The 16,461-nt window shown below is 33.5% G+C and overlaps 21 non-coding genes across 21 annotated transcripts; all 21 read right to left on the bottom strand.

The window, feature by feature from the left end:
• Positions 1 to 360: 360 nt before the first annotated feature.
• TRNAA-CGC lies at positions 361 to 433 on the bottom strand. The gene has a single exon. It is a non-coding gene; the product is annotated as a tRNA-Ala (tRNA).
• Positions 434 to 2,644: 2,211 nt separating this feature from the next.
• On the bottom strand, positions 2,645 to 2,717 carry TRNAA-CGC. The gene has a single exon. It is a non-coding gene; the product is annotated as a tRNA-Ala (tRNA).
• Positions 2,718 to 3,073: 356 nt separating this feature from the next.
• Positions 3,074 to 3,146, bottom strand: TRNAA-AGC. The gene has a single exon. It is a non-coding gene; the product is annotated as a tRNA-Ala (tRNA).
• An 880-nt stretch (positions 3,147 to 4,026) lies between these two features.
• Positions 4,027 to 4,099, bottom strand: TRNAA-CGC. Its single transcript has one exon. It is a non-coding gene; the product is annotated as a tRNA-Ala (tRNA).
• Positions 4,100 to 4,472: 373 nt separating this feature from the next.
• On the bottom strand, positions 4,473 to 4,545 carry TRNAA-AGC. The gene has a single exon. It is a non-coding gene; the product is annotated as a tRNA-Ala (tRNA).
• A 901-nt stretch (positions 4,546 to 5,446) lies between these two features.
• On the bottom strand, positions 5,447 to 5,518 carry TRNAA-AGC. The gene has a single exon. It is a non-coding gene; the product is annotated as a tRNA-Ala (tRNA).
• A 353-nt stretch (positions 5,519 to 5,871) lies between these two features.
• On the bottom strand, positions 5,872 to 5,943 carry TRNAA-AGC. Its single transcript has one exon. It is a non-coding gene; the product is annotated as a tRNA-Ala (tRNA).
• Positions 5,944 to 6,421: 478 nt separating this feature from the next.
• TRNAA-CGC lies at positions 6,422 to 6,494 on the bottom strand. The gene has a single exon. It is a non-coding gene; the product is annotated as a tRNA-Ala (tRNA).
• A 1,405-nt stretch (positions 6,495 to 7,899) lies between these two features.
• TRNAA-AGC lies at positions 7,900 to 7,972 on the bottom strand. Its single transcript has one exon. It is a non-coding gene; the product is annotated as a tRNA-Ala (tRNA).
• Positions 7,973 to 8,330: 358 nt separating this feature from the next.
• Positions 8,331 to 8,402, bottom strand: TRNAA-AGC. Its single transcript has one exon. It is a non-coding gene; the product is annotated as a tRNA-Ala (tRNA).
• A 472-nt stretch (positions 8,403 to 8,874) lies between these two features.
• Positions 8,875 to 8,946, bottom strand: TRNAA-AGC. The gene has a single exon. It is a non-coding gene; the product is annotated as a tRNA-Ala (tRNA).
• Positions 8,947 to 9,300: 354 nt separating this feature from the next.
• Positions 9,301 to 9,373, bottom strand: TRNAA-AGC. The gene has a single exon. It is a non-coding gene; the product is annotated as a tRNA-Ala (tRNA).
• Positions 9,374 to 9,714: 341 nt separating this feature from the next.
• On the bottom strand, positions 9,715 to 9,786 carry TRNAA-AGC. The gene has a single exon. It is a non-coding gene; the product is annotated as a tRNA-Ala (tRNA).
• Positions 9,787 to 10,672: 886 nt separating this feature from the next.
• Positions 10,673 to 10,745, bottom strand: TRNAA-AGC. The gene has a single exon. It is a non-coding gene; the product is annotated as a tRNA-Ala (tRNA).
• Positions 10,746 to 11,101: 356 nt separating this feature from the next.
• Positions 11,102 to 11,174, bottom strand: TRNAA-AGC. The gene has a single exon. It is a non-coding gene; the product is annotated as a tRNA-Ala (tRNA).
• An 891-nt stretch (positions 11,175 to 12,065) lies between these two features.
• TRNAA-AGC lies at positions 12,066 to 12,138 on the bottom strand. The gene has a single exon. It is a non-coding gene; the product is annotated as a tRNA-Ala (tRNA).
• Positions 12,139 to 12,502: 364 nt separating this feature from the next.
• TRNAA-AGC lies at positions 12,503 to 12,575 on the bottom strand. Its single transcript has one exon. It is a non-coding gene; the product is annotated as a tRNA-Ala (tRNA).
• A 499-nt stretch (positions 12,576 to 13,074) lies between these two features.
• Positions 13,075 to 13,147, bottom strand: TRNAA-CGC. The gene has a single exon. It is a non-coding gene; the product is annotated as a tRNA-Ala (tRNA).
• A 354-nt stretch (positions 13,148 to 13,501) lies between these two features.
• Positions 13,502 to 13,574, bottom strand: TRNAA-AGC. Its single transcript has one exon. It is a non-coding gene; the product is annotated as a tRNA-Ala (tRNA).
• A 758-nt stretch (positions 13,575 to 14,332) lies between these two features.
• On the bottom strand, positions 14,333 to 14,405 carry TRNAA-AGC. The gene has a single exon. It is a non-coding gene; the product is annotated as a tRNA-Ala (tRNA).
• A 938-nt stretch (positions 14,406 to 15,343) lies between these two features.
• Positions 15,344 to 15,414, bottom strand: TRNAA-CGC. The gene has a single exon. It is a non-coding gene; the product is annotated as a tRNA-Ala (tRNA).
• Positions 15,415 to 16,461: the final 1,047 nt, after the last annotated feature.

The following is a 16,461-nucleotide window of genomic DNA, read 5'->3' as shown; positions in this document are numbered from 1 at the left end:
TCGATGAGTTTAAAATTTTGCTTTAAATTCATAGTCTGAGTGGTAGGATGCAAATCATATAAAAACTCTAATATATATATTATTAAGATATATAAAAGGGTCTTATATCTAGTCCATGAAGACGATGAGGAGGATGAATAAAAAGAAAAAAAAAAAAAAAAACCTTCAACTTCTCTAGTGCTTGATTTTAAGAATTAGGGCTGATAGGGGTGGTGCCATTATTTGGGTTGGCTAACGAGGTTGAATGTTTTAAGATTTATGGCTATTGACACTTCTCATGGGATTGCGTTTAATTGCACATTTTTATAGTACATCGGCGCCTATGATTTATTGTTATTGCGTTAGTTGTTCTATTCAAAGTGGAGATGCGGGGTATCGATTCCCGTACCTCTCGCATGCGAAGCGAGCGCTCTACCATCTGAGCTACATCCCCATTTTCATTGTGAATTTTTCGAATTTGACTAGTTATAAAATGTCGAAGTTTTATATGTTATCTAGATTTGTACTATGTGATCAAGAATGCATTTCTACCATAATAATTCTAAGTTAATAGGATACTTTGATTGTATTATAATTATAGTGGTTATTTGATGTGTTTAAAATTTTGCTTTAAATTCATAGTCTGAGTGGTAGGATGCAAATCATATAAAAACTTAATATATAGGGTCATATATCTAGCCCAAGAAAGCCTTCAACTTCTGGTGTTCGTGGTCTTGATTGTTTTCATTACACATTTGATTAGGTTGGGTGTTATGTTCTAAGCTAGCACTTAAGGCTTTCAAAGTGGAGATGCGGGGTATCGATCCCGTACCTCTCGCATGCTAAGCGAGCGCTCTACCATCTGAGCTACATCCCATTTTCATTGTGAATTTTTCGAATTTGACTAGTTATAAAATGTCGAAGTTTTATATGTTATCTAGATTTATACTATGTGATCAAGAAATGCATTTCTACCCATAATAATTCTATGTTAATAGGATACTGTTGATTGTATTATAATTATAGTGGTTATTTGATGTGTTTAAAATTTTGCTTTAAATTCATAGTCTGAGTGGTAGGATGCAAATCTATAAAAAACTTAATATATAGGGTCATATATCTAGCCCAAGAAAGCCTTCAACTTCTGGTGTTCGTGGTCTTGATTGTTTTCATTACACATTTGATTAGGTTGGGTGTTGTGTTCTAAGCTTGCACTTACAAGGCTTTCAAAGTGAGATGCGGGGTATCGATCCCGTACCTCTCGCATGCTAAGCGAGCGCTCTACCATCTGAGCTACATCCCCATTTTCATTGTGAATTTTTCGAATTGACTAGTTATAAAATGTCGAAGTTTTATATGTTATCTAGATTTATACTATGTGATCAAGAAATGCATTTCTACCCATAATAATTCTAAGTTAATAGGATACTGTTGATTGTATTATAATTATAGTGTTATTTGATGTGTTTAAAATTTTGCTTTAAATTCATAGTCTGAGTGGTAGGATGCAAATCATATAAAAACTTAATATATATGGGTCATATATCTAGCCCAAGAAAGCCTTCAACTTCTGGTGTTCGTGGTCTTGATTGTTTTCATTACACATTTGATTAGTTTGGGTGTTGTGTTCTAAGCATTGCACTTACATGGCTTTCAAAGTGGAGATGCGGGGTATCGATCCGTACCTCTCGCATGCTAAGCGAGCGCTCTACCATCTGAGCTACATCCCCATTTTCATTGTGAATTTTTCGAATTTGACTAGTTATAAAATGTCGAAGTTTTATATGTTATCTAGATTTATACTATGTGATCAAGAAATGCATTTCTACCATAATAATTCTAAGTTAATAGGATACTGTTGATTGTATTATAATTATAGTGTTATTTGATGTGTTTAAAATTTTGCTTTAAATTCATAGTCTGAGTGTAGGATGCAAATCATATAAAACTTAATATATAGGGTCATATATCTAGCCCAAGAAAGCCTTCAACTTCTGGTGTTCGTGGTCTTGATTGTTTTCATTACACATTTGATTAGGTTGGGTGTTGTGTTCTAAGCTTGCACTTACAAGGCTTTCAAAGTGGAGATGCGGGTATCGATCCCGTACCTCTCGCATGCTAAGCGAGCGCTCCATCTGAGCTACATCCCCATTTTCATTGTGAATTTTTCGAATTTGAATAGTTATAAAATGTCGAAGTTTTATATGTTATCTAGATTTATACTATGTGATCAAGAAATGCATTTCTACCCATATTAATTCTAAGTTAATAGGATACTGTTGATTGTATTATAATTATAGTAGTTATTCGATGAGTTTAAAATTTTGCTTTAAATTCATAGTCTGAGTGGTAGGATGCAAATCATATAAAAACTCTAAATATATATACTATTAACATATATAAAAGGGTCTATATCTAGTCCATGAACGATGAGGAGGATGAATAAAAAGAAAAAAAAAGAAAAAAACCTTCAACTTCTCTAGTGCTTGATTTTAAGAATTAGGGCTGATAGGGGTGGTGCCATTATTTGGGTTGGCTAACGAGGTTGAATGTTTTAAGATTTATGGCTATTGACACTTCTCATGGGATTGCGTTTAATTGCACATTTTTATAGTACATCGGCGCCTATGATTTATTGTTATTGCGTTAGTTGTTCTATTCAAAGTGGAGATGCGGGGTATCGATTCCCGTACCTCTCGCATGCGAAGCGAGCGCTCTACCATCTGAGCTACATCCCCATTTTCATTGTGAATTTTTCGAATTTGACTAGTTATAAAATGTCGAAGTTTTATATGTTATCTAGATTTATACTATGTGATCAAGAAATGCATTTCTACCCATAATAATTCTAAGTTAATAGGATATAGTTGATTGTATTATAATTATAGTGGTTATTTGATGTGTTTAAAATTTTGCTTTAAATTCATAGTCTGAGTGGTAGGATGCAAATCTATAAAAAACTTAATATATAGGCTCATATATCTAGCCCAAGAAAGCCTTCAACTTCTGGTGTTCGTGGTCTTGATTGTTTTCATTACACATTTGATTAGGTTGGGTGTTATGTTCTAAGCTAGCACTTACAAGGCTTTCAAAGTGGAGATGCGGGGTATCGATCCCCGTACCTCTCGCATGCTAAGCGAGCGCTCTACCATCTGAGCTACATCCCCATTTTCATTGTGAATTTTTCGAATTGACTAGTTATAAAATGTCGAAGTTTTATATGTTATCTAGATTTATACTATGTGATCAAGAAATGCATTTCTACCCATAATAATTCTATGTTAATAGGATACTGTTGATTGTATTATAATTATAGTGTTATTTGATGTGTTTAAAATTTTGCTTTAAATTCATAGTCTGAGTGGTAGGATGCAAATCATATAAAAACTTAATATATAGGGTCATATATCTAGCCCAAGAAAGCCTTCAACTTCTGGTGTTCGTGGTCTTGATTGTTTTCATTACACATTTGATTAGGTTGGGTGTTGTGTTCTAAGCTTGCATTACAAGGCTTCAAAGTGGAGATGCGGGTATCGATCCCCGTACTCTCGCATGCTAACGAGCGCTCTACCATCTGAGCTACATCCCCATTTTAATTGTGAATTTTTCGAATTAGACTGGTTGTAAAATGACGAAGTTTTATATGTTATCTAGATTTATACTATGTGATCAAGAAATGCATTTCTACCCATATTAATTCTAAGTTAATAGGATACTGTTGATTGTATTATAATTATAGTAGTTATTCGATGAGTTTAAATTTTGCTTTAAATTCATAGTCTGAGTGGTAGGATGCAAATCATATAAAAACTCTATATATATACTATTAACATATATAAAAGGGTCATATCTAGTCCGATGAGGAGGATGAATAATTAACTTCTCTAGTGCTGATTTTAAGAATTAGGGCTGATAGGGGTGGTGCCATTATTTGGGTTGGCTAACGAGGTTGAATGTTTTAAGATTTATGGCTATTGACACTTCTCATGGGATTGCGTTTAATTGCACATTCGGCGTTGTCGGGATTTATTGTTGTTCTATTCAAAGTGGAGATGCGGGGTATCGATTCCCGTACCTCTCGCATGCGAAGCGAGCGCTCTACCATCTGAGCTACATCCCCATTTTCATTGTGAATTTTTCGAATTTGACTAGTTATAAAATGTCGAAGTTTTATATGTTATCTAGATTTATACTATGTGATCAAGAAATGCATTTCTACCCATAATAATTCTAAGTTAATAGGATACTGTTGATTGTATTATAATTATAGTGGTTATTTGATGTGTTTAAAATTTTGCTTTAAATTCATAGTCTGAGTGGTAGATGCAAATTATAAAAACTTAATGCAAATCATATAAAACTTAATATATAGGTCATATATCTAGCCCAAGAAAGCCTTCAACTTCTGGTGTTCGTGGTCTTGATTGTTTTCATTACACATTTGATTAGGTTGGGTGTTGTGTTCTAAGCTTGCACTTACAAGGCTTTCAAAGTGGAGATGCGGGGTATCGATCCCCGTACCTCTCGCATGCTAAGCGAGCGCTCTACCATCTGAGCTACATCCCCATTTTCATTGTGAATTTTTCGAATTTGACTAGTTAAAATGTCGAAGTTTTATATGTTATCTAGATTTATACTATGTGATCAAGAAATGCATTTCTACCCATAATAATTCTAAGTTAATAGGATACTGTTGATTGTATTATAATTATAGTGTTATTTGATGTGTTTAAAATTTTGCTTAAATTCATAGTCTGAGTGGTAGGATGCAAATCATATAAAAACTCTAATATATATACTATTAACATATATAAAAGGGTCTTATATCTAGTCATGAAGACGATGAGGAGGATGAATAAAACCTTCAACTTCTCTAGTGCTTGATTTTAAGAATTAGGGCTGATAGATTATTTGGGTTGGCTATTTGAATGTTTTAAGATTTATGGCTATTGACACTTCTCATGGGATTGCGTTTAATTGCACATTTTTATAGTACATCGCCTATGATTTATTGTTATTGCGTTAGTGGTTCTATTCAAAGTGGAGATGCGGGGTATCGATCCCGTACCTCTCGCATGCGAAGCGAGCGCTCTACCATCTGAGCTACATCCCATTTTCATTGTGAATTTTTCGAATTTGACTAGTTATAAAATGTCGAAGTTTTATATGTTATCTAGATTTATACTATGTGATCAAGAAATGCATTTCTACCCATAATAATTCTAAGTTAATAGGATACAGTTGATTGTATTATAATTATAGTGGTTATTTGATGTGTTTAAAATTTTGCTTTAAATTCATAGTCTGAGTGGTAGGATGCAAATCATATAAAAACTTAATATATAGGGTCATATATCTAGCCCAAGAAAGCCTTCAACTTCTGGTGTCGTGGTCTTGATTGTTTTCATTACACATTTGATTAGGTTGGGTGTTATGTTCTAAGCTAGCACTTACAAGGCTTTCAAAGTGGAGATGCGGGGTATCGATCCCGTACCTCTCGCATGCTAAGCGAGCGCTCTACCATCTGAGCTACATCCCCATTTTCATTGTGAATTTTTCGAATTTGACTAGTTATAAAATGTCGAAGTTTTATATGTTATCTAGATTTATACTATGTGATCAAGAAATGCATTTCTACCCATAATAATTCTAAGTTAATAGGATACTGTTGATTGTATTATAATTATAGTGGTTATTTGATGTGTTTAAAATTTTGCTTTAAATTCATAGTCTGAGTGGTAGATGCAAATCATATAAAAACTTAATATATAGGGTCATATATCTAGCCAAGAAAGCCTTCAACTTCTGGTGTTCGTGTCTTGATTGTTTTCATTACACATTTGATTAGGTTGGGTGTTGTGTTCTAAGCTTGCACTTAGAAAGCTTTCAAAGTGGAGATGCGGGTATCGATCCCCGTACCTCTCGCATGCTAAGCGAGCGCTCTACCATCTGAGCTACATCCCCATTTTCATTGTGAATTTTTCGAATTTGACTAGTTATAAAATGTCGAAGTTTTATATGTTATCTAGATTTATACTATGTGATCAAGAAATGCATTTCTACCCATATTAATTCTAAGTTAATAGGATACTGTTGATTGTATTATAATTATAGTAGTTATTCGATGAGTTTAAAATTTTGCTTTAAATTCATAGTCTGAGTGGTAGGATGCAAATCATATAAAAACTCTAAATATATATACTATTAAGATATATAAAAGGGTCTTATATCTAGTCCATGAACGATGAGGACCTTCAACTTCTCTAGTGCTTGATTTTAAGAATTAGGGCTGATAGGGGTGTGCCATTATTTGGGTTGGCTAACGAGGTTGAATGTTTTAGGATTTATGGCTATTGACACTTCTCATGGATTGCGTTTAATTGCACATTTTTAAGTACATCGGCATGATTTATTGTTATTGCGTTAGTTGTTCTATTCAAAGTGGAGATGCGGGGTATCGATTCCCGTACCTCTCGCATGCGAAGCGAGCGCTCTACCATCTGAGCTACATCCCCATTTTCATTGTGAATTTTTCGAATTTGACTAGTTATAAAATGTCGAAGTTTTATATGTTATCTAGATTTATACTATGTGATCAAGAAATGCATTTCTACCCATAATAATTCTAAGTTAATAGGATACTGTTGATTGTATTATAATTATAGTGGTTATTTGATGTGTTTAAAATTTTGCTTTAAATTCATAGTCTGAGTGGTAGGATGCAAATCATATAAAAACTTAATATATAGGGTCATATATCTAGCCCAAGAAAGCCTTCAACTTCTGGTGTTCGTGGTCTTGATTGTTTTCATTACACATTTGATTAGCCTAAGCTTGATTGTTTTCATTACACATTTGATTAGGTTGGGTGTTGTGTTCTAAGCTTGCACTTACAAGGCTTTCAAAGTGGAGATGCGGGGTATCGTCCCGTACCTCTCGCATGCTAAGCGAGCGCTCTACCATCTGAGCTACATCCCCATTTTCATTGTGAATTTTTCGAATTAGACTGGTTGTAAAATGACGAAGGTTTTATATGTTATCTAGATTTATACTATGTGATCAAGAAATGCATTTCTACCCATATTAATTCTAAGTTAATAGGATACTGTTGATTGTATTATAATTATAGTAGTTATTCGATGAGTTTAAAATTTTGCTTTAAATTCATAGTCTGAGTGGTAGGATGCAAATCATATAAAAACTCTAAATATATATACTATTAACATATATAAAAGGGTCATATATCTAGTCCATGAAGACGATGAGGAGGATGAATAAAAGAAAAAAAAAAAAAAAAAAACCTTCAACTTCTAGTGCTTGATTTTAAGAATTAGGGTTGATATGGGTGGTGCCATTATTGGGCTGGCTAACGGGGTTGAATGTTTTAAGATTTAGGCTATTGACACTTCTCATGGGATTGCGTTTAATTACACATTTTTAAAGTTCATCGGCGCCTATAATTATTTTATTGCGTTAGTTGTTCTATTCAAAGTGGAGATGCGGGGTATCATCCCCGTACCTCTCGCATGCGAAGCGAGCGCTCTACCATCTGAGCTACATCCCCATTTTCATTTTGAATTTTTCGAATTTGACTAGTTATAAAATGTCGAAGTTTTATATGTTATCTAGATTTATACTATGTGATCAAGAAATGCATTTCTACCCATAATAATTCTAAGTTAATAGGATACTGTTGATTGTATTATAATTATAGTGGTTATTTGATGTGTTTAAAATTTTGCTTTAAATTCATAGTCTGAGTGGTAGGATGCAAATCATATAAAAACTTAATATATAGGGTCATATATCTAGCCCAAGAAAGCCTTCAACTTCTGGTGTTCGTGGTCTTGATTGTTTTAATTACACATTTGATTAGGTTGGGTGTTGTGTTCTAAGCTTGCACTTACAAGGCTTTCAAAGTGGAGATGCGGGGTATCGATCCCCGTACCTCTCGCATGCTAAGCGAGCGCTCTACCATCTGAGCTACATCCCCATTTTCATTGTGAATTTTTCGAATTAGACTGGTTGTAAAATGATGAAGTTTTTATATGTTATCTAGATTTATACTATGTGATCAAGAAATGCATTTCTACCCATAATAATTTCTAAGTTAATAGGATACTGTTGATTGTATTATAATTATAGTGGTTATTTGATGTGTTTAAAGTTTTGCTTTAAATTCATAGTCTGAGTGGTAGGATGCAAATCATATAAAAACTTAATATATAGGGTCATATATCTAGCCCAAGAAAGCCTTCAACTTCTGGTGGTCGTGGTCTTGATTGTTTTCATTACACATTTGATTTGGTTGGGTGTTGTGTTTTAAGCTTGCACTTACAAGGCTTTCAAAGTGGAGATGCGGGGTATCGATCCCGTACCTCTCGCATGCTAAGCGAGCGCTCTACCATCTGAGCTACATCCCCATTTTATTGTGAATTTGTCGAATTAGACTGGTTGTAAAATGACGAAGGTTTTATATGTTATCTAGATTTATACTATGTGATCAAGAAATGCATTTCTACCCATATTAATTCTAAGTTAATAGGATACTGTTGATTGTATTATAATATAGTAGTTATTCGAAAAGTTTAAAATTTGCTTTAAATTCATAGTCTGAGTGGTAGGATGCAAATCATATAAAAACTCATAATATATATACTATTTACATATATAAAAGGGTCATATATCTAGCCCATGAAGACGATGAGGAGGATGAATAAAAAGAAAAAAAACCTTCAACTTCTAGTGCTTTATTTTAAGAATTAAGGCTGATAGGGGTGGTGCCATTATTTGGGCCAGCTAGACACTTCTCATGGGATTGCGTTTAATTGCACATTTTTAAAGTTTATCGGCGCCTATGATTTATTGTTATTGCGTTAATTCTTCTATTCAAAGTGGAGATGCGGGTATCGATCCCCGTACCTCTCGCATGCTAAGCGAGCGCTCTACCATCTGAGCTACATCCCCATTTTCATTGTGAATTTTTCGAATTTGACTAGTTATAAAATGTTGAAGTTTTATATGTTATCTAGATTTATACTATGTGATCAGAAATGCATTTCTACCCATAATAATTCTAAGTTAATAGGATACTGTTGATTGAATTATAATTATAGTGGTTATTTGATGTGTTTAAATTTTTCATTAAATTCATAGTCTGAGTGGTAGGATGCAAATCATATAAAAACTTAATATATAGGGTCATATATCTAGCCCAAGAAAGCCTTCAACTTCTGGTGTTCGTGGTCTTGATTGTTTTCATTACACATTTGATTAGGTTGGGTGTTGTGTTCTAAGCTTGCACTTACAAGGCTTTCAAAATGGAGATGCGGGGTATCGGTCCCCGTACCTCTCGCATGCTAAGCGAGCGCTCTACCATCTGAGCTACATCCCCATTTTCATTTAGAATTTTTCGAATTAGGCTAGTTGTAAAATGACGAAGGTTTTATATGTTATCTAGATTTATACTATGTGATCAAGAAATGCATTTCTACCCATAATAATTTCTAAGTTAATAGGATACTGTTGATTGTATTATAATTATAGTGGTTATTTGCTTTAAATTCATAGTCTGAGTGGTAGGATGCAAATCATATAAAAACTTAATATATAGGGTTATATATCTAGCCCAAGAAAGCCTTCAACTTCTGGTGTTCGTGGTCTTGATTGTTTTCATTACACATTTGATTAGGTTGGGTGTTGTGTTTTAAGCTTGCACTTACAAGGCTTTCAAAGTGGAGATGCGGGTATCGATCCCCGTACCTCTCGCATGCTAAGCGAGCGCTCTACCATCTGAGCTACATCCCCATTTTCATTGTGAATTTTTCGAATTAGACTGGTTGTAAAATGACGAAGGTTTTATATGTTATCTATATTTATACTATGTGATCAAGAAATGCATTTCTACCCATATTAATTCTAAGTTAATAGGATACTGTTGATTGTATTATAATTATAGTAGTTATTCGATGAGTTTAAAATTTTGCTTTAAATTCATAGTCTGAGTGGTAGGATGCAAATCATATAAAAACTCTAAATATATATACTATTAACATATATAAAAGGGTCATATATCTAGTCCATGAAGACGATGAGGAGGATGAATAAAAAGAAAAAAAACCTTCAACTTCTAGTGCTTGATTTTAAGAATTAGGGCTGATAGGGGTGATTTAGACACTTCTCATGGGATTGCGTTTAATTGCACATTTTTAAAGTTCTTCGGCGCCTATGATTTATTGTTATTGCGTTAGGTCTTCTATTCAAAGTGGAGATGCGGGGTATCTTTCCCCGTACCTCTCGCATGCTAAGCGAGCGCTCTACCATCTGAGCTACATCCCCATTTTCATTGTGAATTTTTCGAATTTGACTAGTTATAAAATGTCGAAGTTTTATATGTTATCTAGATTTATACTATGTGATCAAGAAATGCATTTCTACCCATAATAATTCTAAGTTAATAGGATACTGTTGATTGTATTATAATTATAGTGGTTATTGATGTGTTTAAAATTTTGCATTAAATTCATAGTCTGAGTGGTAGGATGCAAATCATATAAAAACTTATTATATAGGGTCATATATCTTGCCCAAGAAAGCCTTCAACTTCTGGTGTTCGTGGTCTTGATTGTTTTCATTACACATTTGATTAGGTTGGGTGTGGTGTTCTAAGCTTGCACTTACAAGGCTTTCAAAGTGGAGATGCGGGGTATCGATCCCCGTACCTCTCGCATGCTAAGCGAGCGCTCTACCATCTGAGCTACATCCCCATTTTCATTGTGAATTTTTCGAATTAGACTGGTTGTAAAATGACGAAGTTTTATATGTTATCTAGATTTATACTATGTGATCAAGAAATGCATTTCTACCCATAATAATTCTATGTTAATAGGATACTGTTGATTGTATTATAATTATAGTGGTTATTTGATGTGTTTAAAATTTTGCTTTAAATTCATAGTCTGAGTAGTAGGATGCAAATCATATAAAAACTTAATATATAGGGTCATGTATCTAGCCCAAGAAAGCCTTCAACTTCTGGTGTTCGTGGTCTTGATTGTTTTAATTACACAATTGATTAGGTTGGGTGTTGTGTTTTAAGCTTGCACTTTCAAGGCTTTCAAAGTGGAGATGCGGGGTATCGATCCCCGTACCTCTCGCATGCTAAGCGAGTGCTCTACCATCTGAGCTACATCCCCATTTTCATTGTTAATTTTTTGAATTAGACTGGTTGTAAAATGACGAAGGTTTTATATGTTATCTATATTTATACTATGTGATCAAGAAATGCATTTCTACCCATATTAATTCTAAGTTAATAGGATACTGTTGATTGTATTATAATTATAGTAGTTATTCGATGAGTTTAAAATTTTGCTTTAAATTCATAGTCTGAGTGGTAGGATGCAAATCATATAAAAACTCTAAATATATATACTATTAACATATATAAAAGGGTCATATATCTAGTCCATGAAGACGATGAGGAGGATGAATAAAAAGAAAAAAAACCTTCAACTTCTAGTGCTTGATTTTAAGAATTAGGGCTGATAGGGGTGGTGCCATTATTTCACACTTCTCATGGATTGCGTTTAATTGCACATTTTTAAAGTTCTTTGGCGCCTATGATTTTTTGTTATTGCGTTAGGTTTCTATTCAAAGTGGAGATGCGGGGTATCTTCCCCGTACCTCTCGCATGCTAAGCGAGCGCTCTACCATCTGAGCTACATCCCCATTTTCATTGTGAATTTTTCGAATTTGACTAGTTATAAAATGTCGAAGTTTTATTTGTTATCTAGATTTATACTATGTGATCAAGAAATGCATTTCTACCCACAATAATTCTAAGTTAATTGGATACTGTTGATTGTATTATAATTATAGTGGTTATTTGATGTGTTTAAAGTTTTGCATTAAATTCATAATCTGAGTGGTAGGATGCAAATCATATAAAAACTTAATATATAGGGTCATATATCTAGCCGAATAAAACCTTCACCTTCTGGTGTTCGTGTTCTTGGTTGTTTTCATTACACATTTCATTAGGTTGGGTGTTGTGTTCTAAGCTTGCAATTAGAAGGCTTTCAAAGTGGAGATGCGGGGTATCGATCCCCGTACCTCTCACATGCTAAGCGAGTGCTCTACCATCTGAGCTACATCCCCATTTTCATTGTGAATTTTTCGAATTTGACTAGTTATAAAATGTCGAAGTTTTATATGTTATCTAGATTTATACTATGTGATCAAGAAATGCATTTCTACCCATAATAATTCTAAGTTAATAGGATACTGTTGATTGTATTATAATTATAGTGGTTATTTAATGTGTTTAAAATTTTGCTTTAAATTCATAGTCTGAGTGGTAGGATGCAAATCATATAAAAACTTATTATATAGGGTCATATATCTTGCCCAAGAAAGCCTTCAACTTCTGGTGTTCTGGTGTTCGTGGTGTTGATTGTTTTCATTACACATTTGATTAGGTTGGGTGTTGTGTTCTAAGCTTGCACTTACAAGGCTTTCAAAGTGGAGATGCGGGGTATCGATCCCCGTACCTCTCGCATGCTAAGCGAGCGCTCTACCATCTGAGCTACATCCCCATTTTCATTGTTAATTTTTTGAATTAGACTGGTTGTAAAATGACGAAGTTTTATATGTTATCTATATTTATACTATGTGATCAAGAAATGCATTTCTACCCATATTAATTCTAAGTTAATAGGATACTGTTGATTGTATTATAATTATAGTAGTTATTCGATGAGTTTAAAATTTTGCTTTAAATTCATAGTCTGAGTGGTAGGATGCAAATCATATAAAAACTAAATATATATACTATTAACATATATAAAAGGGTCATATATCTAGTCCATGAAGACGAAAGAAAAAAAAGAAAAAAAAAAGAAAAAAAAACCTTCAACTTCTAGTGCTTGATTTTAAGAATTAGGGCTGATAGGGTGGTGCCATTATTTGGGCTGGCTAACGGGGTTGAATGTTTTAAGATTTAGGGCTATTGACACTTCTCATGGGATTGTGTTTAATTGCACATTTTAAAGTTCATCGGCGCCAATGATTTTTTAATTATTGCGTTATTCAAAGTGGAGATGCGGAGTATCGATCCCCGTACCTCTCGCATGCGAAGCGAGCGCTCTACCATTTGAGCTACATCCCCATTTCATTATGAATTTTTCGAATTTGACTAGTATAAAATGTCGAAGTTTTATATGTTATCTAGATTTATACTATGTGATCAAGAAATGCATTTCTACCCATAATAATTCTAAGTTAATAGGATACTGTTGATTGTATTATAATTATAGTGGTTATTTGATGTGTTTAAAATTTTGCTTTAAATTCATAGTCTGAGTGGTAGGATGCAAATCATATAAAAACTTAATATATAAGGTCATATATCTTGCCCAATAAAGCCTTCAACGTCTGGTGTTCGTGTTCTTGGTTGTTTTCATTACACATTTGATTAGGTTGGGTGTTGTGTTCTAAGCTTGCACTTAGAAGGCTTTCAAAGTGGAGATGCGGGGTATCAATCCCCATACCTCTCGCATGCTAAGCGAGCGCTCTACCATCTGAGCTACATCCCCATTTTCATTGTGAATTTCTCGAATTTGACTAGTTATAAAATTTCGAAGTTTTATATGTTATCTAGATTTATACTATGTGATCAAGAAATTCATTTCTACCCATAATAATTCTAAGTGAATAGGATACTGTTGATTTATTATAATTATAGTGGTTATTTGATGTGTTTAAAATTTTGCTTTAAATTCATAGTCTGAGTGGTAGGATGCAAATCATATAAAAACTTAATATATAGGGTCATATATCTAGCCCAATAAAACCTTCAACTTCTGGTGTTTGTGGTCTTGATTGTTTTCATTACACATTTGATATGTTGGGTGTTGTGTTCTAAGCTTGCACTTACAAGGCTTTCAAAGTACCTCTCGCATGCTAAGCGAGCGCTCTACCATCTGAGCTACATCCCCATTTTCATTGTGAATTTTTCGAATTGAACTAGTTATAAAATGTCGAAGTTTTATATGTTATCAAGATTTATACTATGTGATCAAGAAATGTATTTCTACCCATAATAATTCTATGTTAATAGGATACTGTTGATTGTATTATAATTATAGTGGTTATTTGATGTGTTTAAACTTTTGCTTTAAATTCATAGTCTGTGTGGTAGGATGCAAATCATATAAAAACTTAATATATAGGGTCATATATCTAGCCGAATAAAACTTTCACCTTCTGGTGTTCGTGTTCTTGGTTGTTTTCATTACACATTTCATTAGGTTGGGTGTTGTGTTCTAAGCTTGCAATTAGAAGGCTTTCAAAGTGGAGATGCGGGGTATCGATCCCCGTACCTCTCACATGCTAAGCGAGTGCTCTACCATCTGAGCTACATCCCCATTTTCATTGTGAATTTTTCGAATTTGACTAGTTATAAAATGTCGAAGTTTTATATGTTATCTAGATTTATACTATGTGATCAAGAAATGCATTTCTACCCATAATAATTCTAAGTTAATAGGATACTGTTGATTGTATTATAATTACAGTGGTTATTTAATGTGTTTAAAATTTTGCTTTAAATTCATAGTCTGAGTGGTAGGATGCAAATCATATAAAAACTTATTATATAGGGTCATATATCTTGCCCAAGAAAGCCTTCAACTTCTGGTGTTCGTGGTCTTGATTGTTTTCATTACACATTTGATTAGGTTGGGTGTTTTGTTCTAAGCTTGCACTTACAAGGCTTTCAAAGTGGAGATGCGGGTATCGATCCTCGTACCACTCGCATGCTAAGCGAGCGCTCTACCATCTGAGCTACATCCCCATTTTCATTGTTAATTTTTCGAATTAGACTGGTTGTAAAATGACGAAGTTTTATATGTTATCTAGATTTATACTATGTGATCAAGAAATGCATTTCTACCCATATTAATTCTAAGTTAATAGGATTACTGTTGATTGTATTATAATTATAGTAGTTATTCGATGAGTTTAAAATTTTGCTTTAAATACATAGTCTGAGTGGTAGGATGCAAATCAAATAAAAACTCTAAATATATAAACTATTAACATATATAAAAGGGTCATATATCCAGTCCATGAAGACGATGAGGATGATAAATTAAAAGAAAAAAAAAAGAAAAAAAAAACCTTCAACTTCTAGTGCTTGATTTTAAGAATTAGGGCTGATAGGGGTGGTGCCATTATTTGGCTGGCTAACGGGGTTGAATGTTTAAGATTTAGGGCTATTGACACTTCTCATGGATTGTGTTTAATTGCACATTTTTAAAGTTCATCGGCGCCAATGATTTATTAATTATTGCGTTATTCAAAGTGGAGATGCGGGGTATCGATCCCGTACCTCTCGCATGCGAAGCGAGCGCTCTACCATTGAGCTACATCCCCATTTCATTATGAATTTTTCGAATTTGACTAGTTATAAAATGTCGAAGTTTATATGTTATCTAGATTTATACTATGTGATCAAGAAATGCATTTCTACCCATAATAATTCTAAGTTAATAGGATACTGTTGATTGTATTATAATTATAGTGGTTATTGGATGTGTTAAAAATTTTGCTTTAAATTCATAGTCTGAGTGGTAGGATGCAAATCATATAAAAACTTAATATATAGGGTCATATATCTAGCCCAAAAAACCTTCAACTTCTGGTGTTTGTGGTCTTGATTGTTTCATTACACATTTGATTATGTTGGGTGTTGTGTTCTAAGCTTGCACTTACAAGGCTTTCAAGTACCTCTCGCATGCTAAGCGAGCGCTCTACCATCTGAGCTACATCCCCATTTTCATTGTGAATTTTTCGAATTGACTAGTTATAAAATGTCGAAGTTTTATATGTTATCTAGATTTATACTATGTGATCAAGAAATGCATTTCTACCATAATAATTCTATGTTAATAGGATACTGTTGATTGTATTATAATTATAGTGGTTATTTGATGTGTTTAAAATTTTGCTTTAAATTCATAGTCTGTGGTAGGATGCAAATCATATAAAAACTTAATATATAGGGTCATATATCTAGCCAAGAAAACCTTCACTTCTGGTGTGTTCGTGTTCTTGGTTGTTTTCATTACACATTTCATTAGGTTGGGTGTTGTGTTCTAAGCTTGCAATTAGAAGGCTTTCAAAGTGGAGATGCGAGGTATCGATCCCCATACCTCTCACATGCTAAGCGAGTGCTCTACCATCTGAGCTACATCCCCATTTTCATTGTGAATTTTTCGAATTTGACTAGTTATAAAATGTCGAAGTTTTATATGTTATCTAGATTTATACTATGTGATCAAGAAATGCATTTCTACCCATAATAATTCTAAGTTAATAGGATACTGTTGATTGTATTATAATTATAGTGGTTATTTAATGTGTTTAAAATTTTGCTTTAAATTCATAGTCTGAGTGGTAGGATGCAAATCATATAAAAAC

The sequence above is a fragment of the Ipomoea nil genome, unplaced genomic scaffold, assembly GCF_001879475.1.
Source record: "Ipomoea nil cultivar Tokyo-kokei standard unplaced genomic scaffold, Asagao_1.1 scaffold1450, whole genome shotgun sequence".
NCBI classification, from domain to species: Eukaryota; Viridiplantae; Streptophyta; class Magnoliopsida; order Solanales; family Convolvulaceae; genus Ipomoea; species Ipomoea nil.
This window is presented reverse-complemented; position numbering and strand designations above follow the sequence as displayed.